This window comes from Rattus norvegicus, chromosome 10 (assembly GCF_021556685.1).
Source record: "Rattus norvegicus strain SHRSP/BbbUtx chromosome 10, alternate assembly SHRSP_T2T, whole genome shotgun sequence".
Taxonomy (NCBI): domain Eukaryota; kingdom Metazoa; phylum Chordata; class Mammalia; order Rodentia; family Muridae; genus Rattus; species Rattus norvegicus.
In genome coordinates this window covers 57,154,666-57,180,749 of record NC_141543.1, presented here as the reverse complement: position 1 = coordinate 57,180,749, position 26,084 = coordinate 57,154,666, and the positions used below count along the sequence as shown (strand labels likewise).

At 42.9% G+C, this 26,084-nt stretch overlaps 1 pseudogene; it reads right to left on the bottom strand.

Annotated features, from left to right (window-relative positions):
* Positions 1 to 18,468: 18,468 nt before the first annotated feature.
* Rps2-ps29 (ribosomal protein S2, pseudogene 29) lies at positions 18,469 to 19,136 on the bottom strand (annotated as a pseudogene).
* Positions 19,137 to 26,084: the final 6,948 nt, after the last annotated feature.

The window sequence follows — 26,084 nt, the reverse complement described above, 5'->3', positions numbered from 1 at the left end:
CTCCCCAGGACAATGAGGTTATCCGACCTTCATTTATAGATCCAATGGTCTCCACAGCAAATACTTTGGAAGAAGAATGGACAGAGCCTCCTAGGGAGCCGTGATGCTGGGAGGAAATGCTAGTGTGATTTGGAGCCGGGAAGAAGCATTCTGGCAGCAGTAGGATATATTGCCTCAGAAAAGCAGGAGTTAGAGGCTACAGGAATATGGGTCACCTTTCTTACTCCCTGGAGTTAATTCAGCACCCTGTCTGATTCACTATTGTCTGCATACTGATGCCCTCTAGTGGTATGAAGAAAGTTTTCCCCCACTCCAACCCCCACTTCTACAAGAAACTTCCAAGATGGAGTTCCCAGGAAGGAAGTGGGAAAATTGTCCACCCCCTCCATCCTACCCTCTGGCTCAGAGTCTTCTCTGGCCTGGTCTTTTTTTTTCCTGCAGACACACCCTTTAACTTCTTTTTATTCAGTAATCCAAAGACATTTCAAACAACAAGTGCAGCAAAGCTTTGCCCATATGGAGAAACATATGCACCTAGGCCTGAGCACGGGAAGAGAGCACCGTGCAACTATTCCGCACACTGAGATGTGCACACACAATTACATACGTTTCTGAGGGAAGAAGGTTTTAGAGACCCCAAGGGGTGTGTTAATAAAATTTGAAACCCACTTTTGATAACTACTATACAAAAGTACAAATATAAAAGGTGGTACAGAGCCTTGGAAGGGCTTTCCCGACAGCTTCAACGTGAATAATCTTCCCACATAGCCATCTGCTTGTGCGCACACAGGGAAGAGACGTTGAAGCTGGAGATGACTTTAATTCTTAATATTCCTCCTGGAATTCTGTACCCAATGGGAATGAAGTCACCTTGGAAAGTCACACACTTAACTCCTATAATGTTCTTGCTGCTCAGAATATGTGGGCTTGATTCTTGGAATTGGCTTCAGGTCCTATAGAATTTTCCTTGAAATACCATTCGTAGTAGCAACTTTCATCTTTTATCAGGTAGGTGCAGAGTTCTTTTTTTTTTTTTTTTTTTTTAAGAACCAGTGAATGCTGATAAGTTCTGCAATACGTGGTCAGGCTGTTCTGTGCTATTTTTTGGTCCAGAATAAAGAATCATTTTTAAAGCCACCAAACTTTCTTATACTTTCTTTTGTAGCTTCTCTATTGTTCTGTGAAGAAGTTTCCTTGAAAAGAAACACCAAAAGATTTTTATCAATGAAAAAGATCATTTGCATTTAATACGTGTGCAGGGCCATAGACAGGGCTTTTCCAGCGGCCCTCAACCTGCAGGTTAACGTCCCTTTGGGGTTTAATATCAGAAATTCTCCATACCAAATGTTTATATTACTATTCATAGTAGTGGCAAAAATACAGTTATGAAGTAGCAATGACATTATAATTTTATGGTTGGAATCACCACAACACGAGGAAATGTGTTAAAGGGTTGCAGCATTATGAAGGTTGAGAATCACTGTACTTTATAGTCCTCCAAGAAGAACAATGGTTGGTGTTCCATTGCTGAGCTCTAAGATCTGAGCATATGGAGGCCAGGCTGACTACTCAAGAGTATATACACTCAAATATACCAGAGACATCAGGAAGAATTCCTTCCTAGCAAAGCTACCTTAGGTGACCAGCCTTTCCTCAGACACCCCAAGATTTCCAAAACAATTAAAGATTACAAGAAAGTCTGAGACGTTTCCACCAAACCTTCTCCTCCTCTCTCCTCTATTCAAGGTCAAACCTATTTCATGGTCCGATGTTTCTCCTAGCTTGTCTGGCTCCTTCATTGTTGTTGTTGCTATTGTTATTTTTCCCAGGTATTTCTCCCAAAAGTTCCTATGCCTTTAGTCCCATCTTGGTTTTCACCTCTTGAAGAATCTGGTTCAGCTTTCCATCATGGACACTTTCACAAATGTTATAGTTTTTGCTTGTTCCGCTAATCATGTAAGTGTACTAGAGTCAGACTCTGTTTCTCTACTTCTCCTTGTTGATATTTCTAGGCCTCAGTCCTTGTGCTTCATTTCTGTGGAACAGAAAAATACTGGGTGCTTCTTCCTTGAAAACACTAGGAACTATCTCTCTACCAACATTGAAAACTGAGCCCAGTTTGCAGACACCGGAGCCATTTTGAACCTGATTTGAGTTCGTCAGGCATTTAAGTGAGGCCCTTTCCATATTCAATGAGAGCAGAAGAGAACAGTCAGAATCTGAGTCAAAGTCTGAGAAGCCTGAGAAGCAATCTGACTACCTTTGGAAGGTGGACACTGTGGTAATTAAATATTGCTAATCATTAAAGACCAGAACTAGAACTAGTAATGATCCACCTCACTCTCAACCACTTTAGCAAAAAGCATCATGCTGCCTGGCTCCCACAGCAGATGCTCAGGTTTCTGAAATCACAGTGCCTGCCAATGGCAAACTCGGTTCTTAATGAAAACCTTCTTTGTCTCCTGTCTTATGGATTTCTCCCCGCAACTCTGTGGCATGAGAAGTAAGAGATGGGGGAAGAAGACCATGTTGTGGCTTCTCTCATTCTTACAAGGACACAAATGCATCATAGGTGCCCCACCCCCATTGGCTCATCTAACTCTAATTCTCTCCCAAGAGGTGTCACCTCCTCATAACATCTTGCTGGGAGTTTGGCCACACAGATGGACTTGTAGGGATCCTCTGTCAGTGATTGCTACTTATATCCACAGTGAAGGAGAAAAGTCCTCACTCTATACTGTGACAAAATATCTCAAAGAAACAAGAAAGCAGGGCACCAGTTGATACAATAGGGAGCATGACAGAACAGAACAGCTCAGTGAGCAGCCAGAGAGGAGATAGCACAAGGCATGGCGTCCTGGATGATGACATCAGTGTTCTATTTGCTCCAAATAGGCTAGAAGTCCCAGGGCCTCTTAATGATCTATTTAGATTCTCAATTCATCAATTGATGATGATGATGATGATGGTGGTGGTGGTGGTGGTGGTGGTGGTGGTGGTGGTGGTGGTAGTGGCTGCAAAACCTGGTTTCCTTTCTTCCCCACTCTTGGGAGGACAACTTTGAGACTAATTGTTTGTTACTAAATGTCTAGGCCATAGGCTTTGGCTCATTCCTTGACTAGTTGGTAACTTGTTTAACTCACTAAAACTATTCTATGTCTACTACTTGGTTAGTTACCTCTCCTTCAGTACTGGCCTGCTTCTTCCCTCAAGTCATCCTCAGCATCTCCTTCAGGGTCTTGGTCAAATTTCTCCCTGCATCTCCTTTTATTCTCTCATTATTTCCCAGAATCCTCTCTCTTCCTTCCAATGTCCCACCTCCTATTTCCTGCCTCAGTTCATTGGCTATAGGGTTTTTTTTTTGTTTTGTTTTGTTTGTTTGGTTGGTTTTTTTTTTTTTTCATTAACAGGTATTGCTTATGAGAGATCCTCTCTACAAAGGTTAAACCAACCATTGGGTCAAAGCCCTCACTGTCTCCTCACAGGTCAACTAGTGGTGTATGCTAGGAACTGACAATGGAGACTAAACATTGCAAACACCCGCCTTCTCGCTTGAGGGAATCACTGGCTTCGGTGTCATTTCCCTTCCTTCAGCGTATGATCAGGATGACACTCAGCAAAGCTAGCACTACCTACCTACTCCCCACACACTGCTATAACATAAAAGAGAGAGAGGAGGTGGCATTTTAGAGGAATGTCATGTTCACAAAAAGCACATCTCTTTTCTCCTCAGTGTGAAGGGAGGGAGCCATTAAGAGATTTAACTCTAGCATGAACAGTGTCTGATTATCAGGAAACTACATCAGTTCATTGGGCCTCTCCCTGTCAACAGGATCCCAAGGCAAGATGGGATGGACAGATAGCCTTCACGGGTCCTAAAGTACTGTATCATGAATCCAGAGTAATTTACAGTGGGGTCACCCCTGTTAAAAACACTAGTAAATATCCACTGTTAAATAACTGGCATACTAGCCAGCCATAGTAGTGCATGCCTTTAATCCCAGAACTTGAAAGGCAGAGGCAGGTGAAGCCCTCTGAGTTTGAGGCTTGCCTGGTCTACATAGTGTGTTCCAGGACAGCCAGAGCTACATAGAGAGGACCTGTCTCAAAGAGAGAGAGAGAGAGAGAGAGAGAGAGAGAGAGAGAGAGAGAGAGAACACAGTCTGGAAACATAATACACAGAAAGAATCATACCTTTTAGCTACTCAGTATTATAGGAGAGATGAAAACGGACAGAAATTAATGAGACACATGCTGTTTCCCTCCCTCCATTGAGCCCCAATATAAGCATGGTATTCACCACCTCTGTATTCCAAACTAGTAGCCCCAAACCTGTCCTTCATATTAGGATAGAGAGAGCTTCCATAAAAGAAGAGGAACTTTACACTTGATCTTAGTCAAAAGGCCGAGAAGTGCTAGAAGAGAAAGTTAGGCATCTAAAATAAACAACGGAGGCCAAGAAGAGACAGGTGGTAGAGCTCATTCTTAGGTTCAGGTAGACCGCAAGGCTGGGGAAGAAAGACCATAGTTGTAGGAACTGTGTGAGTTGGCTAGACACCTGCCTCTTCCTGAGATTCCAGACAATGACTTTGGATTTGAATCTCCTGTGGTTCACACAGAACTTAGAGGAGTGTCTGTCTAGTGAGTGTATGTGCTGGATGAAGCTCTAGTCTACTGGTAGAAGGGATGGCAGAAGGCCCTTTTAAAGTCCTGGGTCACATTAAGCTTCTGGAGCATTCCTGAACTGTTTGTGGAGAACATTGCTAACACTATCCATTTCTGTCATCAACAAGGGAAAAGAAAGACGCTCCCAAGAAGATATCTAGGTAATCCAATAAACGCTATGATAAATTCACTTTTCTGGAGGCACTTGTGACTCTGGCTGGTTTTCTGATCCTGCACTGCATACTTAAGCTCATCCCTCAGCAGGCCTCTGCTCTGAAGAGTCAACTCTGGGTACACACATATCTCTCTGTTTTACTTGAGGCACAGTCTCACCTGAATGCTTTACTCCATAAGATTGTTCACTCCTTGAGTCTGTCTTCCATTCCAGGCATAGCTGTTGGACATAGTTGGTACTGCTTCAGGCAGAGATGAAGAAGCCATTTGACAGTGCTGGCTTTATGATCAAGGGAGATCAGAATAAAGGTCAACTTCATTTGAGCATGTCATATAACCCAATGTTTGTTCTTGTTCTGAAATTGGGAAACAACTGTGGCCAGGACCAAGCCTTCCTGGTCTTTCCCATCAGCCTTTGGAAGTCAATCTTTTCATTATTTCTGTTCTGTGGATCCACAGTTTCTAGAATACCACTTTTCCTTAGGAGTTCAAATCAGAATGGTCCTAGACAGAAAACTGGCTATAAAAGTCAGTCAAGTTGGTTTTTCCAAAACATTCTTTTGAAGTATAGTTCATATATCATATATAACTCAAAATGTGCAGTTTGATGGTTTTTGTATACTCAGAAATAGGTGTGAGTATTAAAATAGTGCATCTTTAAAGATTTTCATCGGAATGGACTCAGTGAGTCTTTTGTATATGGCTACTAAAATTGAAATAATATTTTTTAAATTTTATTGACATCATGGTATGCATCGTATGCACCTCTTTTGAATTATGCCAAAATATAACACGGTTGAAAATTTAGCATAGGACTGTATCTAAGGGAAAGAGGCTAAGACAGATCAAAAAAGTAAGAATGAGCGTAGAGTCCTGGAGTTCACCTAGCGATCATGAAGAAACTATAGGTAGCTGTGGGTAGCTGACAAAGTAATAGCAGAAACTCGAAAAACAAGATGGCTTTGTGTTTCTGTTCTAGTGACTTTTGTCTTTTAAATCACCTATGCATAGTTTTTTTTATGCAAAACCATTCCAAAGGAACCGATTATGCCTCTCCTTTCATTTGATTCCCCACCCCCACCCCCATATGCCGTTACTCACTCTCCCACTTTTAGACGAGATTTGTTAAGACTGCGTCCATGATCTCCACCCTCACATTATTCTCTCCACCTCGAGTGTTGATCCTCCCTCTGTGGCTCCAGCCTCTCAATTTAAAATCTTACATTACTAGGAAAACAAAACTATCCTTTCCCTTCTGACTCCAGGGAAGAGAACAGCCCTTGGCTAAGAATTTAATCTAGCGCTTTCAAGAAGTAATTACAAAGCCTCTGTTAGGCCTTTGTGTAGTCCTGAGAGCAGTTCTTAAGAGGCATAAAGCTGGAAAATGGGCCCATTTCTTATTTCCAACAGACCCTAGGGGTCTTCCTCAGAAAGGGTGAGGGCTCTTGAACTGTTCAAAGATACATTATATGAAGTGTTAATTACACACAGATGGGAGGCACTGAAAACTATGGGCACATTAAGGAAATACTCCTCTTCTATTTTTATGGGTGTAGAATGTAATATCTCTGATAATTAATATTAGTCCTTGGGAGGGGTGTGTGTGTGTTCATAACGAATCTCCTGGCTCTCCAGCAAGTAATCAATACACTACTAGGATTGTATACAACACCTTGCAGAGTGGAGACTTGCAAGGGAGGTGATGAAGAGCATCCTCCTAAACCCCAGAGGCTTAGTGAGACATGAGAGCTAACCTTACCACTGCCCTCCGTGGGATATTCTCATAAATAACAGGGTGGAGGGGTTGCAGGAAGGGAGGTGCTGATTGCACTGAGATCAGTCTCTGTAGGAAAGACAGCAAGGCCTTCTTTAATGAGTTGAAGGGTATAGGAGGGAGGGTATAAGGAATGGCTTTTTGATAAGGAATGAATTTGAAGTCAGGAGAGGACTGGGGACTATCCTAGAGCCTGGAGGGCATTTCCCATAAGCTCTATGTTGTATATGCTTTCCCTGGGGCTGCAGCAAAGGCATTTCAGTTACAGAGTTTTAAGTGTCTGCTCTTTTAGTACAGTGGCTGACTACAGTCTCACAGAAGCATTAAGCTGAAAACACAGAAAAACAGATGAAGGGATAACTAAGAAGATGGCTGACTGGATGATAGGGAAGTGTGGTGGTTTTAGATCGAAAATGTCTCCCACAGTCTTTAGAGATCAAATGCTTGGTTCCCAGTTAGTGGTGCTGTTTGGGAGATGCTGGGAGGAATGGTCTGTTTGGAGGAAGTGTGTCAACTTTCAGTTTAAATACCCAACCATTCACCATTCCCAATTCACATGCTGTTTCCTGCTTGTTGTTCAAGCTGTGAGCTCTCAGCCTACTGCTCCAGCCACCATGCTTGCTGCCGTGCTTCCCATCGTGCCAGACTGCTCTGTTAAGAATGCTATCTCTGGAACGATAATGTGAAATAAACTCTTTTTCTCTAAGTTGCTTTGGTCATGGTGTTTTATCACAGGAACAGAAAAGTAGCCAATACAGGAGACAAGCAGAAGGCAGGCAGTGCTAAAATAGATGTAGAGTTAGGTAAATGACAGACAGATAGACAGGCAGATGACAAAGAGACAGGTGGATAGAAACAGAGGTAGCCAGGAAGACCAAAAGGACTGACAAGAATATGTATAATGAAGAAACTTGGTTCTGCCCAATTTGCCTTTCTGTGGGTGTCCATGCAGAAGAAGAAAAGCATCCCGAATAGAAATTTCCTCTCAGGAGAATGGTCAGAGGCCAGAGCTGGAGCTGTGGGAAGGAGAGTGGTGGTGGTAGAGTCCTGGGAGGTGTGTGAACTACACCTTCCTCGTCCTGCACATGTGAGAATAAAGTGACCTTTTTAAAGGGAAAGAGGCTGGTGTGTGGGTTACTCTGCTCAATCCCTGAGGCCATTTTCTCAAATGTCACATGCTTTACTAAGTTTTACAGGAGCTTGTTCACACTAGAAAGAACCTCCACCCCCATACCTCGGAAAGTCCAGAGCCCTTAATTTAGGGCTCCCTTAGGAAACTTAGCAACTTTTGTTTAAGATGAGTTATTTTGCACAGATACTGTTGATGCCTCTACTTCCCTCCACCCCATCCCTGTCCACTTCCACTCCCCCTCATCCTGCCTTCTTCCAAGAGGATGCTGAGCAGCGAGCATAGTCCCAGCAGACTCCAGACCCCTGGGCTTCAGCTGGTTTTGGCCCACAAAACAGTTTTACAGAGGAAAGAAATAGGTTAGGTTGCTCAATCCTTTAGTTTCCTCCAAGAGGTAACAAAAGGTCACAGAATTCGGGTCACTGACACTGAGCTCTTATCTCCTTCTCAATCCCAGAATCCACCTTGTGCCTTAATCCTGCAGGTTCTGCTGCTAACCCAGAGCAGCACAGTAACCCTTGAGCTTCTCCTACCTTGGTTCCTAGGCATGTTTTGCTTCTCATACACAAAATGTTCCCTGTCGAGGCTTGGTCTGGCACTCCCTTACAATACTGTAAGTAAACACAATCTAGAAACACACAGATGCTTGGTTTAGGCTTGCTTCTGACCCAGGACTAAATTAGATGCTTACATATGACAGCTTTACAAGCTTCGTTCAAGCAACAGTGTGCCAATCTTCCTGCACCCAAAGAGATTTTCAACCTTGACACTGTTGGCACTTGGGGACCTTTGCACAACGGCCATCCTTGCAGCTTGTTTAACAGCATACCTGACTTCTGTTTTTCAAGTACCCACTAGCAGTTCAAGTCTGATGTGATAACTGACAGTGTTTGAAAACATATCCACAGATATACCCTGGGGAGCAAAACATAAACTGGTTGAGAACCACTGCCCTAGGCACCCACTTTCTGGCCATTTTAGCAGTCACATCACTTGAAACATTATTATTATTTCATAGTAACAGTCTACAGTCTACATCTATGCCTACATCTATGCCTACATACAGGCAAACAGTGGAAAGCACATAAAACAATCCATCAACATGGCAGACTAGAAGTTGCACAGCCTAATATTTACTAATGCATGTTTACATATAAAAATATCTGAAGAAGGCTTTTATGGCTAAGGAATCAAGGACATCATCTCTTATTTTCTTGCATAAAATATTTGCTATCAAGTTAAAAAGCTCATTTGAAAATTGGAAATATCATTAAATACGATTTCTGTGACCTTTACTGTTTTTCCTGTGCTCAGATCTTTAAAAGAGTGTGGGTGCAAATGAGTTACTAGTGCTAAACACAGCATAGGGTAGAAGGTGACCAGAAGACAGGAGTCTTTTCACACTACCATGATGGGAACACAGTGTTCAGAGAAAAGTCCTTAGATACCTAGGCATTCTTCACAGGCACACAGGAGTACACCAAGGCATTTCTTATTTTGCTGCCCTCCAAGAGACCTATGAATGCTAAAAACCTTGAAAGTCTCTCTGTTTGCTTTCTTCTTCTCTCTTCTGTATCCATTTGTTCCTCCCCCACTTGTTCTCTCTGCCACCAGAGACACAGATTAACACTGCTGAGGAACTCCAAACCCAAAAGCCACGAGTCCCAGCACATGGCAGCACCCTGGCTGGAGCTCAACCTTTTATTAACCAACATGACAATGCCACCTTTTTCAAGTTTTCCTGAGCATGTGTCTTCTTTTCTTCATTCCTTGATTGTCCCCTAGAAGTCAATCTCTGAAGCTGTACAAGTCCTGGCAGTTCATGAGTGTTAGGGAAATTACAGGATTTCCACTGAATGTTCTCTAAATGCCCATAGGGTCTCTGAGAGGTGAAGGTCACCAATGCTGTGATATTGTGAAGTGGTAGCTCCTTTTGGATGCAAGGTTTAGTGGAAGGTCATCAGGCCATTCATTGTCCTTAAAGGGAATTTCAGGTCTGTGGTTCTTCTTGCCCAGCCCCACCCCCTTTTGTAACATGGACTGAGGGCTTTTCCTCAGCTTCACACTCCTCCCACGATGTCATTGCCTTGTTGTTGGTCTTGAAGTGAAGGGCCCAATTGACCATGGACTGAAGGCTTTGAAACTGATAGTCAAAATAAATTTTTTCTATAAGTTACTTTATCTCGGTCACTGTTTTTTATGGTGACAACAAGCTGACTGCCACAATTTTGGTGCATAGAATTTTGCTCAACCACTGTCGATTCCATCTCAAAGTTTCAATTGGCAGTTTAAAGGAAGAGTGTCAACGAGAACAGGCTTGGAATACTAAGAAAACTCAATATATAATACCAGAAAAGAAGAGATTTGTAAAAGAAGGATATGATAATAAGAGGATGAACCTTGAGACAATTCTTGATCCTGGGGTACTCCAAGGGGTTAAGTGCAAGAATTATGGTGAGTTTTTACATTGTTCCCAGAGTCTATGACAGAAGATGTATTGCTTTTAAAAGGACAATGACATAAAGTCAATCACAACAATAACAAGCAATTGAAATAGAATTGCCATCAATCAGACAAATACATCTGTGACTTTGGTCTAAACTGAATTAAGAGACTGATTGTTCAATGGATTACAGTTGAATTACAACGGAGTTCTCCCTATACCATGAAGCAAAATATGGTGAGACAAGTGGTACCTTGCTAGTTGGAGAAGGTTGTGGCTAACTGAAGTCTGCATTTTGCCATCCACTTCTAGTTAATATCCTACAGTTCAGACAAGACAGGCAAGGATGCTGCTTTATAGCCTTCTTTGCACATCCTGTGATGTGAACTTCATCTTTCCTCTTTACACTGACCACCTGGGTACCTTTTGCTAGTGTCTTCCCTCCATTTAAGCTGTCCTGAAGCTCTGTGATGGTCAGGGATGGTCTCTGCTCTTTGAATCTTTGCCTTCTCCTTAGACTTTATTGTTTTGTTATTTAAATTTTAAGTTATTTTATGTGTATGCATGTTTTGACTGCATATATGTATGCACATGAATGTATTCATGTATAACATAAGTATGTCTGGTGCCCTAGAATGTCAGAGAGGGTATCTTGGCTTCTAGAATTAAAGTTAAGGATGGTTGTGAATCACTAGCTGGATGCTGGGAACTGAATGCAGGTCCCTGCAAGAGTGACAAGTGCTCTTAACTACTAAGTCATCACTCCAGTAAGTTCTGTAATTTTATTTTATTTGAGACAGAATTTCACCTTATAGCCTCAGTTGACTACAAAGTTACTGTGAAGCCCAGGCTGAGCTGTAACTGACTGTGATCCTTCTGCTTCCTGAATTCTATGATTATATGCAAGGAGGTTTTGACCTCCTTGGAACCTTAAACTCATACAGTATAGAGCTGTTTCAACAGAACATAATTGTACTAAAATTATTTGACAGTTCATAGTGAATGGGGAAAACCCCATCCTGGTGCTCTGGTATCTGAAGCCTTACTATTCCTAGAACGAGTTTCTTCACAGGTCTGGGCAAGCCCTAAAGATAGTAGATGGGGCATCTTCAAACTGACTTCCACAAATAACATACTTATACTCCAAGCACCTACGCTTTCAAGTGCTTGCCCACCTAGCTACTATCCAACTTCTCTATTTATTCAAATGTCATATCATATATGGAATATTAGACAAGGGACAGCTTCTATGTCCTAGAGTCTACAAAACTAATTGTTTTGTTCAAGTTAATCAGTTATATGCTTCTTACCTGATGTTGCCATTCCCCTCCATGCAAACCACAATGCAAGCACCTACTCTTAAACTATTCTCCTGACATCCTCTCAAAGCATGGCCCCGTGTGATGAACCCTGCCTCCTATTTCTATGGACTATACATAAAAAACCTGTTTTTCTTTCAAAGCAGTTATTTCAATGTCTACATATCTCCCCATACTTGATTGGAACAAATTTTGGGTATGCGTTTAACCACATCTAATCAGAGACCCTCTCTAGTTGATGGTGTGTTTCATTTGTAGTTCTATGAAGCTCTGGAAGTGAACTCAGAATTCCATTGGTCTCAGACAAATATGAGTTGAGAGCTGATGGTGATCAAAACTAGGGATGCTCTGCTTTGTGGTACCAGCAAAGAAGTACCATGAAGAGAAGAGAAGAGAATGTTAGCGTGGTTTACTTGACAGTGATTGTGATACAGTATTTCCCAGCTTCTACCCTTGGGGAAAAGTCTCTGAATTCAAGAAACCTGAGGCCATAAAGAGGAGAAGCATGCATGAGGTAAGCATGAGTCTTGCAGAGAGTCAAGCATCCTGACTGTGGTACTGTGCTGGTTAATTCTTTTGTCAGCTTGACATATGTAGAGTGTTCTGGGGAGAAGAAACCGGAATTGAGAAAAGCACCTTCATTAGATTGGCCTGCAGGCAATTCTGTGTTACATTTTCTAATCAATGAGTAATGTGGGAGGGCTTAGTCCACCCCAGAACAGGTGGTCCTAGAGTGTATTGAAAAGCAAAGTAAGCAAGCCATGGTAAGAAAGCCAGTAAGCAATGCTCCTCCATTGCTTCAGTTCCTGCCTTGTCCTTCCTCTGTGATGGAGTTGAGAGTTCAGAGACGAAACAAACCTTTCCTCCCCAAGTTGGTCTTATCACAGCAACAAAGGAAGCAAAAGCAGTCTAAGGCAGGTACTTGAGTGTGTCTTAGCATAAATTGCTTGAAATCATCTTGTCTTGTTCCACATTCTGCTGCTGATATCACAATGCTCTCAACTGAGTAAGCCACAAAGCAAAGAGGTTCATTGGGATTCTTGGTTCTGGCCGAGGCCAAGGCTGCCTTTGGTGATGGCCCCGCTGGTAGAGAGATGAGAGGCAAGGAGTCTGCATGTGTGTCTGATGGTCTCTCTCCTCTTCGAGTAAAGCCACCAGATTCATCTGTGGGAATCACAGCTTGCTAATTGTATGAACCACTGTTGGATTGAAGATCCCATCCAACTAATGCTTCACAGTGGAGATCAAATTCCAACATCAATCATAGAGAAATCAAACCAGATTCAAATGACAGAGTGGTCCAGGAGATAGAACAACCTTCTTGAAAGGCAATATGACAGAAGGCAAGCTGTTCACCACATTGGAAATAAAAAAGGACTGAATGTACAAACAGGAGTAATTTGGGATAACTATCAAGGTGTTTTGAAGCTCAAATAGAAACAGTTAGGGATGTAAACACATGCTCCTGTGCTCTGTGTCCAAGCAGAGGTCTGAGAGGCCATCCTTGCAAACAGGCTGAGAATCAATGCAGGGGGCCAGTGAAAGAATGAGGCTGCTGCTTTGGTGCCCTGCAGCTGGAGCTGAGCTAGGAAATAGCCTTCAGGGCAAAGTAGCAGGGTTCTGCAAGAAAATCCATCCCAGCATCTTCAGCTGTAGTGGGCAAGGGCCAAACTGCCACACTGCCACAGACACACATGAGAAGCTCAGGGAAGAAGAACTTAAGAGGGGCTATCCATAAACACTCTGGGGAGCCCAGCATGAAGAGTGAGACTGGGGGAAATTACAGAAACCAGGAGAAAGTCAAAGCCAGCCACATGGGGTATCCAGTTCACCTTAATGCACCTTCATTTTAAACCACAGATTGATTTATTGAGAAAGTCTGGATGATATTCCATTCAAGCTTGGCTCAGATACCTTACCCAGGGAAGCTCTGACAACCTAAATGCTGATCTCTTGAATTTCCATACCCTTCTGCCCCTCCACACACCTTTCCAAGGTTGTTTTCTAGAAGAAAAATGAGAGTGTCTTGCAACCCACTGGGGCCAATAATTCATTTGGAAACAAGTGGCTTATCTCTTTGATCTGGATGGCAGCTAGGTTCTTCTGTATGAACTGCTCCCACACTGGGGACCCTGCTGGGTACCATTGACTTGCTGCTAGTCAGGAACCAAGGGATGTTAAGAGAGGGAGGGAGGCACTCCATACCTGTGCTGGCAGAGGTTTAAGCCTGTTAAAGGAGATATGAATACATTTTAGTTAGCAGCTGGGAATGCAGTCTCTCATGAGTAGGTGGCTTTGGGAAAAGTGTCATGGAGTACACATGCTGGACAAGAGGTGTGGCTACTGCCACTGAAACCTGAGAAGGGGGGGTGATAATCCTCCAGTGCCCCCACACCCTTCCTACTCTGAGTCTAAAAGCCCCTTTTCTGTCACCTTAGATAGAACAGACTTGAAAGGCTGCTGGTATTTTGCCTAAACCAAGAGCTGGGTATCTTGCTTTAACTATGCCTGTCTGGCACATTCAGTCAAAACAGCCCTGATTTCTGAGTTAATAACTCTGTCTGAGCAGCTATTCAACGACTCAAGAACAGAAACCAGCCCACAAATAAGCCACACCCACACTGTGGGAGGTACTCTTCTACCTCCTGACTTTTGGTGCTTTAAAAAGTTATCACTGGGCCACTTAGTGGTATAAACCATTTTTCCATTTTCATAGTTTTTCCTATTATGACTTTAGGGAATGTGCAGTATTCTGTGAGTTCATTTTCTGTATACCTACAGAATGTGCCTTAAAGAAAACAATGTGTTCTTCAAAGTACATCTTTAGTTCTGTATTTTTAACAAACTTAATGAGAGTGTTCTAGGACTCAGAAAAATTTCCCTCCCTGAACATGGGAGCATCCTGCTTCCACTGGCCTAATTCTTGGCATGGGCTCCCTTGGGTTTCCTAACACTTCTATGTATGGAGTCCTACATGTCTTTCTAAACACTGATCTCCTGCAAAGCAAAACTAAGTAGTTTAAACTCTGCATTTCTTACACTCCAGAGAATACCTGACATGTATGGTTCTCGTTTAAAAAAATGTAAGATTTTACAACTATGAAAAGGATGCTAGTAGCTTCAGAGGTCTTCATTATAAGTGTTTGGGGTTTTAAAAATATGACACACTAAAATATAACACTTCTTCAAAGTTGGATGTTTCAAACAAAAGGACATTCTCCTGCACCCACCTCCAATCTGACTCTCTCCCCTTTTCCTCCCTTCTAAGGCAGGAAAGGGAGCTTCCTTTGAAGTTCCCCAGCCTCCCTGAAGTTCCTGCTCTCTGGAGGACTGACTTGTAGGAAGAACAACTAAGAGTTCATGGCATACGAAGAGAAGAGGTAAATATCCAAAGACCCAAAGACAGGGCATCAACTTGGAAAAGCCATTATTTTTGAGCATGGAGTACTAGGTATGCAGGTCTCTGAGTTTCAGGCCAGCCGAGTCTATGTAGCAAGGCCAGACAGACCTGCGTAGTGAGAACTTGTCTAAACAATCAACAAACGAACAAAACATAAGACAGAAAGAAAGAAAGAAAGAAAGAAAGAAAGAGAGAGAGAGAGAGAGAGAGAAAGAAAGAAAGAAAGAAAGAAAGAAAGAACAAAAGAAGAAAAGAATCATAATTCTTCCAAAGTTGCTTACATTCCCACTTCACTTCTTCCAATGAAAAGGGAACTCGTACTTTCATGCTCTGACCTTTCCTTGCATCTTTTGTACATAACTTTCATGTGTTTGCATATTCATAGAATTATGCACTTTTTTTCTGATATCCAACTGCCAGGTGCTTCATAGATGCAAATGGTCAGACCATCGGCAAGATGCAAAGAGAAGGTTCTTCCTGCCTTACCTACAAGCTGTGACAGTACCATGTCAGGTAGGTTCGGCAGAGATGCTTATTAAGATGAAGTTCCTGAGAAATAAACAATCTGCATCTTAGAGGGAAGACCCCACTGAATGAACCATCACAATTGTACGTCTCTATCCTGCTCCTGGTCCTCAGCGCTCGGGTGTCTAAAGTGTGGTGTGCAAATACCATGAGGCAGAGCTGGTTGTGGCAGCTAGTAGCCAGCAGTTTCCTCAGAGCTCTGTCAACCCCACTGGAGTCTGTCCTTTTTAACCTTGGTTGGGGCAGAGCAGAGTGAAGCATGAACTGAGGCACTGAGATAGCCACCAGGAGATACCTGGAGCATTAGCTGTTGTTCTCACAACTGTGACAAGACAACTTAACGAATACAACTCAAGAAAGAAGAGTTTATTTTGGTTTCATTGTGGTGGGAAGGCATAGCCACCGGAACATGAGGCCTGCAGTCAGGAAGCAGAGAGCAAACAGGTAGTGAGGTCCAATTATTAAAATACCTCAAGGCCCACCCTTCAGGATGCCCTTCCTGCAGAGTCCACTTCTAAATGGCATAACAACTTTCCCAAACAGCACTGTCAACTGAGGAGCAAGATTTCAAATACACTAGCCTCTGGGGCGTGTATATCCAAACCATGTCACCTGGGTTGTGAGGGAAAAGAAGAGAGGGGACATGACTTCTGTCTTGAATGTATTAATCTCCATCAGGCCCATGTCAGCCATCAGTCATCAGTAAATGCCACTGCTTGCCTGTACTGAGCCTGGCAGCCAGAAGCATGTGGGCAAATGGGTTTCTGGAGCACGTTCGGGAGTGGGAAATGAATGGGTCTCATTGCTTGAATTGAAATCACCTGAATGAGCAAAAGCTGGGTTAGAGATGTTGCCTAAGGCCGCACATCATCTTTTCTTGTAGCAGGAAATGGATAGAAATGGAGGTTGAATAATGCCTTCTTTCTTCATGTTTTATATATGAACCCATCATTTCTCTTAATGGAAAGACTTTGAAACCGCAGAGCCTGTAGACTTGGAGAGACGGCAATATTACCTAACAAATCTGAAACTCAGTTGCCTTGCAATGAGCTAGCCAAGACAGGGATGTCACCCTCTCCACAAGGGGGGAGTTTGCAAATGATCTCAACTAGCCCCAGAGTCTCCTGGTGCCAGCTCGCTGGCTTTTCCTATTACCTCCTTGCATGTTTGGCCCAGCTAAGGTTAGATTACATTTCCAGATTCATATTGTTTATTTGCTACTTGCAAAAATCACTCAATGTTTGCTCTGTAAAACAGGAATAAGGAAGAGGTGAGGCCCTTACCTGGTGCACAGCCCCATGGCTGGCCCTTAGGCTTTGCATGGGTCTCAGTGCTGAGCTGTGAGGTGATAGGAGAACAGGTAATGTGGGAAGCTGTGCTGAACTTTGCCCTTGAATGCTCACGCATCACAAGCAATGTTTGCTGGAGCTCACCTAAACCCAGGACAGACAATTCTCCCATCTGACCCCAACATAGAAATCTCTCAAGCACAGGAAAAAATGAGATGGTGGGCAATCAAGGTAAATGTCAGTACTTTAAATTCCCAACAATTAAAAGGCTCCAGGGAGGGTCCTTCAGACAATCCTGTGTACATGTTCTTCACTTAGATTTGATTAAAATGGTTCATACATGAAATGGGACTTAAGTGGGAAAGAGTTTAAGTTTCACCACTATTCCCACCCTCAGTTTTCTCATTCATAGAACCTTAGATATCATCAACTTCATCCAGATATGATGTACCCTAAACAAAATAACTGAATTGCTTGGCACAAGGTCTAAATTATCAGTAATTAGAAACTGGCATTAAACTAATGTTAACATGTAGAAAGAAAAATAATATATGCAAACCTGTAGTTCTAAAGAATAGCCTCAACTCTGCACAGTCTTTTCAACTAGCTTCCTTACCAAGAATGGCATAGCATCCCAGAGCTGTGATCCATGTATACATGTAGACCCTGTCTATTTCCACCAAGATACGAACAGAGGCTGGAGGGATGGCTCAGCAGTTAAGAGCACTTGCTGTTCTTTCGGAAGACTCAAGTTTAGTTGCCAGTGCCCATGTTGAGAAGCTTACAAATGCCTGTAACTCGTGTTTATCTTCTGGACTCCTTCAGCACTAGGATGCATGTATACATGTGCTACACAGACAGACAGACATACACATAAATACATGGTAAAAGAAATACTTTAAAATTATGGATAATATCATAGACAGAAAAGAATTAGGGTTAGAAAGACAAAGCTCCATTGATTAAATACTTGATTTTAGTATCAAAGTCTTATGCTCACTAATATTTATAATAATAATAATAATAATAATAATAATAATAATAATAATAATAACAGCAACAATAAAAAAACAAATCTTACTGATTCAAGGCCATTCATTTACTGCTGTTTGAAACTTATTTTCTTTTTCTTTTTTTTTTTTTTTTGGTTCTTTTTTTTTTGGAGCTGGGGACCGAACCCAGGGCCTTGCGCTTCCTAGGCAAGCGCTCTACCACTGAGCTAAATCCACAGCCCAACTTATTTTCATTTAGATGAATTCTCCATTCATTTTAGAGAGTCTCCTCATCCTTTGCCATCCTTCTAGGTAGGAAAAAAATCACAAGTTTATGAGATAAACATGGGCGGAGGCACTGTGCTGGGTAGGTTTTGGTCAACTGGACACAAACTGGGATCATCTGGGAAGAGGAAACCTCAGTTGAGAAGATCCCTCCCTCAGGGTGGTCTGTAGACAAGCTTGTAGGACATTTCTTAAAATTAATGATTAATGTTGGAGTGTCAACTGTTGTGGGTGGGGCCACCCATGGGCAGGTGGTCCTAGGTTCTATAAGAAAGCAAACTGAGCGAGCCATGTGGGAAAAGTCAGAAAGCAGCATTCCTTCATGGCTTCCGCATCAGTTCCTGCCTCCAATTCCTGCTCCGACTTCCCTTCATGGTGGATTGTAAGCTGTAAAATGAAACAAACCCTTTTCTCTTCAAATCACTTTTTTAAAAAACAGGCTTAATTAATTTATTTTTCTTGTATAAAAACCCTCATGTGGTAGCCAGAGCTGGAGCCTGGGTCCTCTGAACAGAGACTCTGGTGTGGGTTTTCACAAGATGGTCAGTGAATTCCTGATAAGGTGACTTGGTAAACACAGTCTCTTTCCAGAGGTCAGGGGTCAGGTAGCTGTAGGTCTTGGAGATGGCATCAAAGGTGGCCTTGGCAAAGTTGCCCAGGGTGCCCTGGCTGAAGTGTAGCAGTCATCTATACCGGCCATCATTAGTAGCTTCTTGGGTACTGGAGCAGAAACAATGCCAGTGCCTCCGGGGGCAGAGATGAGAAATACCAGCACAGAGCCACAGTGGCCAGTCACCTTGCATGGCACAGTGTGGTGCTTGCCAATCTTGTTCCCGCAGTAGCCTCTCTGCATGGGGACGATGGAAAGCTTGGCCAGGATGATGGCCCCTAGGATGGCAGTGGCAACCTTCTTGGAACACTTAACACCAAGACAAACGTGGCTATTATAGTCCCCAATAGCAACAAAAGCCATAAACCTGATCCACTGGCCAGCCCGAGTCTGCTTCTGCTCTGGCATGATTTTCAGAACCTCATCCTTTAGAGATGCAACCAGGAAAAAGTCAGTAATCTCAGACTCCTTAATAGGCAGGGAGAACAGGTAGATCTCCAAGCACTTGATCTTCATGTCCTTAACCAGGCGGCCCAGCTTGGTGACAGGGTTCCACTCCTTGTCTTCAGCTTTACCTTCACAAGCCCCGAGGCCTCAACCATGACCATGGCCTGGTCCATAACTGTGGCCCCTAAGACTGTTGCGGAATCCTCCACAGAAGCCGCTGTGGCCTCCCTCCTGGTCCTCTGGACCCTCCCGCTATACTGGAGTCATCCGCCTTTTGGTGTTTTCCTGAAGAAGGAGGCAGGGACAAGGAGGAGGGGAATGGGAAAGGGAGAGGGGAAGGAGGAGGGGGAGGAAAAGATGTTCAAGTCACTTTTGATCTAGGGGATTAATTCAACAATAGAAAGTGGATCTGTGTGGGTGTGTCCCTACCTACCTGTCATGAGCAGAGACAGCTGTTGGGGTGACTGATGTAAGGTGTGGCTGGTGTCCTCAAGCCTGGACATCTGCTCCTGATGTGTATGATTTCCAAGGTCACGCCCATGACTTGTCATCACCCACCTCTCTCCCAATACTTCCAACGCATACATGCAGTTCCACGGTTTGAAAGCTTTGACAATGTATCTCTCCAAACATAATGCTCTCCCCTTTCTACAGAACAAGATTTAGCCCTTCTTCAACATTCCTCTATGTAATCTCCTGTCTGCAAAATAAAATTCAACCTCTTCCTTCTTGATATTCTAAACAAGCTTCCTGAAGCTCAAAATATTTATTTTACCTTTGTCCTTCTGCATGCCTGTTTGTTAAGAATCAAGGTTATGGTCTCTGCTACGGAGTTAGCACAAAGAGATTAAATCCAAACCTTAAGTCTTTTTACCTCAGCTCCTTTTTCACTTTATGCTCTCGTAGTCTACAGGTGGTGGGTATGAATATTCTTCCTTAATATAAGGAGAAAGATAGACTCTTAAACCAGATTCAGTGACATCTAACTTGCTCCTTCACACATTTTCTGCCAGCAGCCCAGAGACACTTTAGGTAATTGTCCCCTAGTCCCCATGTGTACTATGGTTCTCTTCCTCAACAAGCCAGATTCAAGGCAAGATCTACAATGTCCACAAAAGGAGAGAGGGATGTCAGCTCTCCTTGTTTCTAAACTTCAGAGAGTGGAGTGGGCATAGTAATGGGAGCATAATGCCCCCTCTCCCCAAATCTCCCCAAATGGAAAGGCCTTTCTGCTATACTTGCCTAATAACATTATTTCTGGATTTCTGGTGAGGGCTGGGGACAGACTCAGCCAGAGGGGTGGCTCAGGACCACGATTGTGTTCTCATGAACACATTTCTTTATCCAACTTCCCTTGGTTTATTTTTTAAGATTTGATTTTTACTATCTTTAATCATGTGTAGGTGTGTTGTCTGTATGTGGGTGTGTGCACAGGAGTGAATGCAGGTACCAAAGGAGGCCAGAGGCATTGGATCACCTGGAGCTGGAGTCTGACCTTGGATCTGGGAATTGAGCCAGGGTCCTTTGAAAAAGCATCAAGTGCTCTTAACTACTGAGCCATATTTCTAGTTCCTCAACTTCTCTTGTTGAATGCAAAAGTCCGTTGAAGACATGGGGCCATATTAGTCAACTCTATTATCCTCCTGCAATTCCAAATGACTCCTAAGATTAGACAAACACATTTTCCCAAGTCCCTGAGGCAGCCACAGACGAGTCCTTGTGCCATCTTGTACCTTCCATCTCTTGACTTTGCCTTCCCCAGGGCCTGACAAGAAGCTCACCCTCAAAAACTGGAAAAGCAAAATAGCTCTTTCTTTGGGTCTTAGGAATTATTTTTGAAACACAGGTTCAAAAGGGGGGAAAGTAGGAGTTTCTAGGAGACTTTGCAGATTAAAAGGGATGGGGAAGTGTTGTAGAGGGTGGCAAGTATGGATAAATAAAATAGAAAGTTACATAAAGCAAAAGTCTGATAACCTTCCATTGTACATTGTAAGCATGGGGCATGGTGGAATTGTCAGGATTCCCAGTCCTATAATTCCAGATGCCAGCTGTTCTATGGGTGGAAGTGACCAAGCTTTAGGCAGCAGCTAGAAGTGTGCAGAAGTCTTTCCCACTTGCTAGCCTCCTGATTCTTTAGATATATATCCCAATGTTTTTTCCCGTGTAACATTTCTATCATGTTCACTAGGCTAGAGAGCTCTCCACTGAGAACCCCTAACCTTTTGCCATCTATCTTCAGTAATAGCATCTTCTGGAAGCTGGGACACAGAGTCATCAAATTCAGTTTGGAGAATCTAAGGAGGAGTACATTGCAAGTCTATGGTAGAGTCGCACATTGAAGAAAGGGATCCCAAGTTCGGATTCAGTGTTCTTTTCAGCAGGTCAGCTATAGCCAACAGATCACAGCCAGCTCCTCAGTGTCCCAGGGCTAACAACAATAAAGACAAAAGCCATCTGCTAGACCCTCCCCTGGAGGCTCCTGCTGCAGTTGCCTTTACAGACTTACAGCAAGGCATCCATGGTTGTGCTGGGAGAAATTACCAGAGTTTGGAAACATCAGCTCAGATAAAATTAGATTTGACCTGAGAGATTGTTCCAAACACCAACTCATCCGCCTTTAATGTTCTGAATCCTATCAAATAAAGCATTGTTGTCTCTTCTCAGCTTTAAAGCCAGTGTCTTCATCAGAGAAATAGACCCGTTTTTTTTGTTAAGTTCCTTAAAGCTCTCTCCCCGACAGGTGTTGTAATGGGCTGGCAGATGTGGCTTGTGTTGATTTGATCAAATGCCACAGCACGTGACTAGTGGGGAAGGGAGTTATCATTTGTAGAGTTACTGCCCAGAGCCATAGAATATTGGCCAGGGAAGTATCTACCCTTTTTGTCCATGAAGAAACTGAGGGCCAAAACTGAGGGCACCTGTCCACAGGCATGAGGATCAAACTCCAGTCTTCTTTCACAATGGCTTCTGATGTTTGAGGAAAAGAGAGATGGTTAAGTGAAATAGACAGAATATGACCCCTAAAACTTTGGCTTCAGGATCTAATGATTTATGCCAAGGAAGGGAGACAGAGTCAGAGGACAGGGAAGCAAAAGCAAATGGGAAAATGAAGTCCTTGAGGGGAAATAGGACACAATCATATTCTTCACTACTTCATCTACAGCATCAGCTCTGTCTTTGATGCCCAGTGGATGCTTAGTCACTACGTGAAGAAGAGGAATCGAAGGTGGAGAGAGGAACAGAATAAGTGGGCTGAAGACAATCTCATTCTGGAGTCTATGTGTTTTGTACTTACAATCTTGGGTTCAAGTTAGGAAGTTTTCCCTCCAGTGAATGATTTGTTTCTTCCTTTGTTTTGGAATTTGGAATTTGTTCTTTTTGTTTTCTGAGGGCTGCTGTTTCTCTGGGTTGTTTTGTTTCATGCAATTTAGAGATTGAGGTTGCTGAAAGTCAAACATCTGGATAAGTAAAACACTGTGAATTTTCTTTTTGAGTAATCTTCCCAAGTTCATATAAGAATAGCTACAGCCAAAACAAAGAAAAAAAAAAGTCCTAAGTCTATCAAAACACAAAGTTCTGTTCCACTTGTTTGTCTTGGTGCCCTCCCATTTTCCCGGGTACTTTCTGGCTTACATTTTGCTTCAAGTGCAATCTAGTTTCTCTATGTATTATTCTTGTTTGCTGTTCTTTTGACTTGTAGATCTGACTACCGGTCTGAGACTGATAATGGTCACCCATCCATCCACCCATCTATCTATCCATCCATCTACCATTCAAAGGATAGGTGCCTCTTCTGTGGAACACACTTTGCATTATCTGCAGTGAGCGAAGCTCACCCCCTGGCTTTACACTCACAGGTAATATGAAGAGGTATTAGAAATATGATCAAGATTTCCAGAGGTGACAGATCAGGAGTCAGGCTTTACATCTAGGAGGTTAAGGCCTAATCAGAAGGAATAAATCCTGGATTCTCAGCATAGCTTCACATGGGGTTACCAAAAAGGCAAAAAAAAAAAACCCCAAAAAACCCACAGATATTTACAGTCTCACTCATAATAACAACAAAGTTATGGTTAGGGAATAGCAACAAAATAACTTTATGGTTGGGGTCACCACAACCTGAGGAATTGTATTAAAGGTATTAGGAAGGTTGAGAACCTTAAACCAGTGGTGGTTTAAGGTCACCACGATCTAAGTCCTCTCTGTTCACTCCACTCTCTTCTTATCATCTTTACCCCTTCCTCCCATTAGCGTCAACTATGAACTTGACACAGAGTTATCTGAAGCAGTCTCAACTGGGAGATTGTCAGGGTCAGATTAGCCTGTGAGCGTGTTTGTGGGGTGGGCATTTTCTTGATTTCTGATTGATATGGGAAGGCCCAGTCATCTACTACAAATGATGCTGTCTAGGCAGGTGGGCCTGCGTTGTATAAGAAAGGTACTGAACATGACCCTGGAAGCGAGACAACAAGCAGCTGTCCTCTCTGGTGTCTGCTTCAAGTCCCTGCCTTATACTCCTGCTAAGGCTTCCTTAGATGGTGGACTGTAACCGCTAGGCTGAAAAACCCTTTTCCTGCCCAGGTTGCTTTTGGTCAGAGTGGTTCATCACAACCAAAGAAAGCAAACTAGCACACCCCTGGTATGCAAGTGAAGGGCATTCCCCTACACAGAATCCTTTAGATCATTTCTGTTGTAAGACACTTGTCCTTACTTTTTCCTCTGAGTAAAACGTTCCCTTTCTAGCTCTTCAGCTGAGTCCCATAATCTAAGACTAGTCTCCTACTCTGCTGTAGAAAAATTTAATTGCCACCTAGGGTTCCGCCCTGCCTTTGACCATTTAGCTCCAGGATAACACACACACACACACACACACACACACACACACACACACACACACACACACACACACAGCTTTTACAATTGCAATAAACCTTAATCAGCACAAGAGTTAGGCAGACATCCATCCTCTATGCTATTATGTCTATTTCCCAGTCAATAATCTCCTGGTATAATTTGCCATGTTTCATCTGGGCTGCTCTTAACTCCTATTAACCAACCCACATGGCCATTATTTTATGACTCACCTAACCCATGGTGGATTCCTCCTCCATTCACCTTCTTCTCCTCCCCATTGTGCTCTCCTCCAACCCCAAGCCCGGGAACCCTAAACTCTGCCTATGTCTCTTCTGCCCAACTATTGGCTGTTGGCATCTTTATTTACCAATCAGAAATAACTTGGGAGCAAGGTCACATAGTGTCATTTGTTTCTACATGTGGACTGTCTCTTGTATGGGGCAACCAGGTATTTGGGTGCCTGGACCTAGCATTATAATACATAGCAACAGACCAAGCCATGCTCTTGGAATCCTCATTTTGAAAACCAGGACACAGTCTATGGCCATTCAATGACTTGCCCAAGGCCATACAACCAGCAAGAGAAGGGTGCTAAGACTTGAGCTAAGGCAGTTTGTGCCAACAGATCTGGCTCATATCCCCACCCTACAGTGCCAATCTCATGGTCAGAACCAATGTTACAAGGTTTCCATGTTACAAACTTTATATCAGAGTATGTGCTTTCTCTATGCCTCTTCTGCTCACAACTATATCCTCAACACTGAACAGAGCCTGGCATACAGTGGGCACCTGGAAAATACTTCCAAATGAATGAATGGGGGGAATGTTGGAAGAGAGAAAGTATATGTGAAGAAAGGTTAGAGGTAGTTACTTCCAGATCAAAAAAAAATGTATCACAGCTTACCTTAGGGTGACCTCTGAGAGCAAAGCTACCTATATTCTTTTGCATAAGTGGTGACAGAATCATTAGAAATACCAGACAAATAGGAGCAGATACAGTGGTCAGTGGTGAAGTATTAGAAAAAACAAGGCTTTGGGGGATGGAGAGTCAGAACAGGCCTTAAATTACAATGCAGAAATGAGTGTAGTTCCTATCCTGACATGTAATTGGCACACTTAGAGGTCCTTTCCAAAGAGTATCCATGGTGCAACAGGAGGAAAATAACTCCCTGAAAGGTCCCCCTGGTGCCAATAACCTAGGAGTCCTCTCCAGCTGACCAAGTCTAGATGACATAGCAGATGGTGTTAATGAATCTGAAATGACTCAAGCTATTTCTTTAGCCTGCAGATTGCCAATTCCTCCCTGTTGGTAACAGGTCACTGATCTCTACAACATCAAGTTACAGGGTGTGTGGTGGCCTATAAGCACATCATTTCGTTGAATTCCCAAGATGGTGGTGCTTTGAAGGCAATGATTTTCACTGATGGCTGGGACTTGCTGAGATGGCCCAGGCATGCTGTGTTCTTCAAAAGGAAGCTGGAACTCAACATTGAGATTCTGACCCATGGTGCAGTCTTCTCACTGCTCACCCTCTGGCTTTCTAGTCTCTGAGAAGAAGCCCCGTAACATAAGAATTGAACGTTGTAATTTTCTATCCAAACATGTCCTCAGAACTTTGGTTGAATTAGTGATGATAATTCAGGTGTAGAAAGTTATAATGTGACTTAACTCCTCCAAATGGTGGCTAAATTTACTAACTACTTTCTCTGTGCTAGAGACTTTTCTAAGGGTTTGTTGGTGTTCTAGCTTGCTTTCTATTGCTTTGATAAAGGCTGACCAGAAGCCTCTTGATAAAAGAAGGATTTATTTAACCTACATCCTGATCACAGTCTATCATTTTGGGACACCAAGGCAGGAACTCAAACAGGGGAGAAACCTTGGAAGCAGAAACTGAAGCAAAGGCTATGGAGGAACACTGGTTAACTGGTTTACTCTCTATGACTTGTTCTTTGATTTTCTTATACAACATAGAACCATCTCCCTCGGGATGACACTGCCCACAGTGGGCTGGGCCTTTCTATATCTATCAGTAACCAACCAACCAACCAAAAACCCAAAATAAATAAAAACAAACCAATAAACAAAGTTTTTAATAAGCAAAGAGCAAACAAAATACTCCACAGACTTGCCTACAACAATCTGATGGACACATTTTGCCAACTGATCTTCTTCTTCCC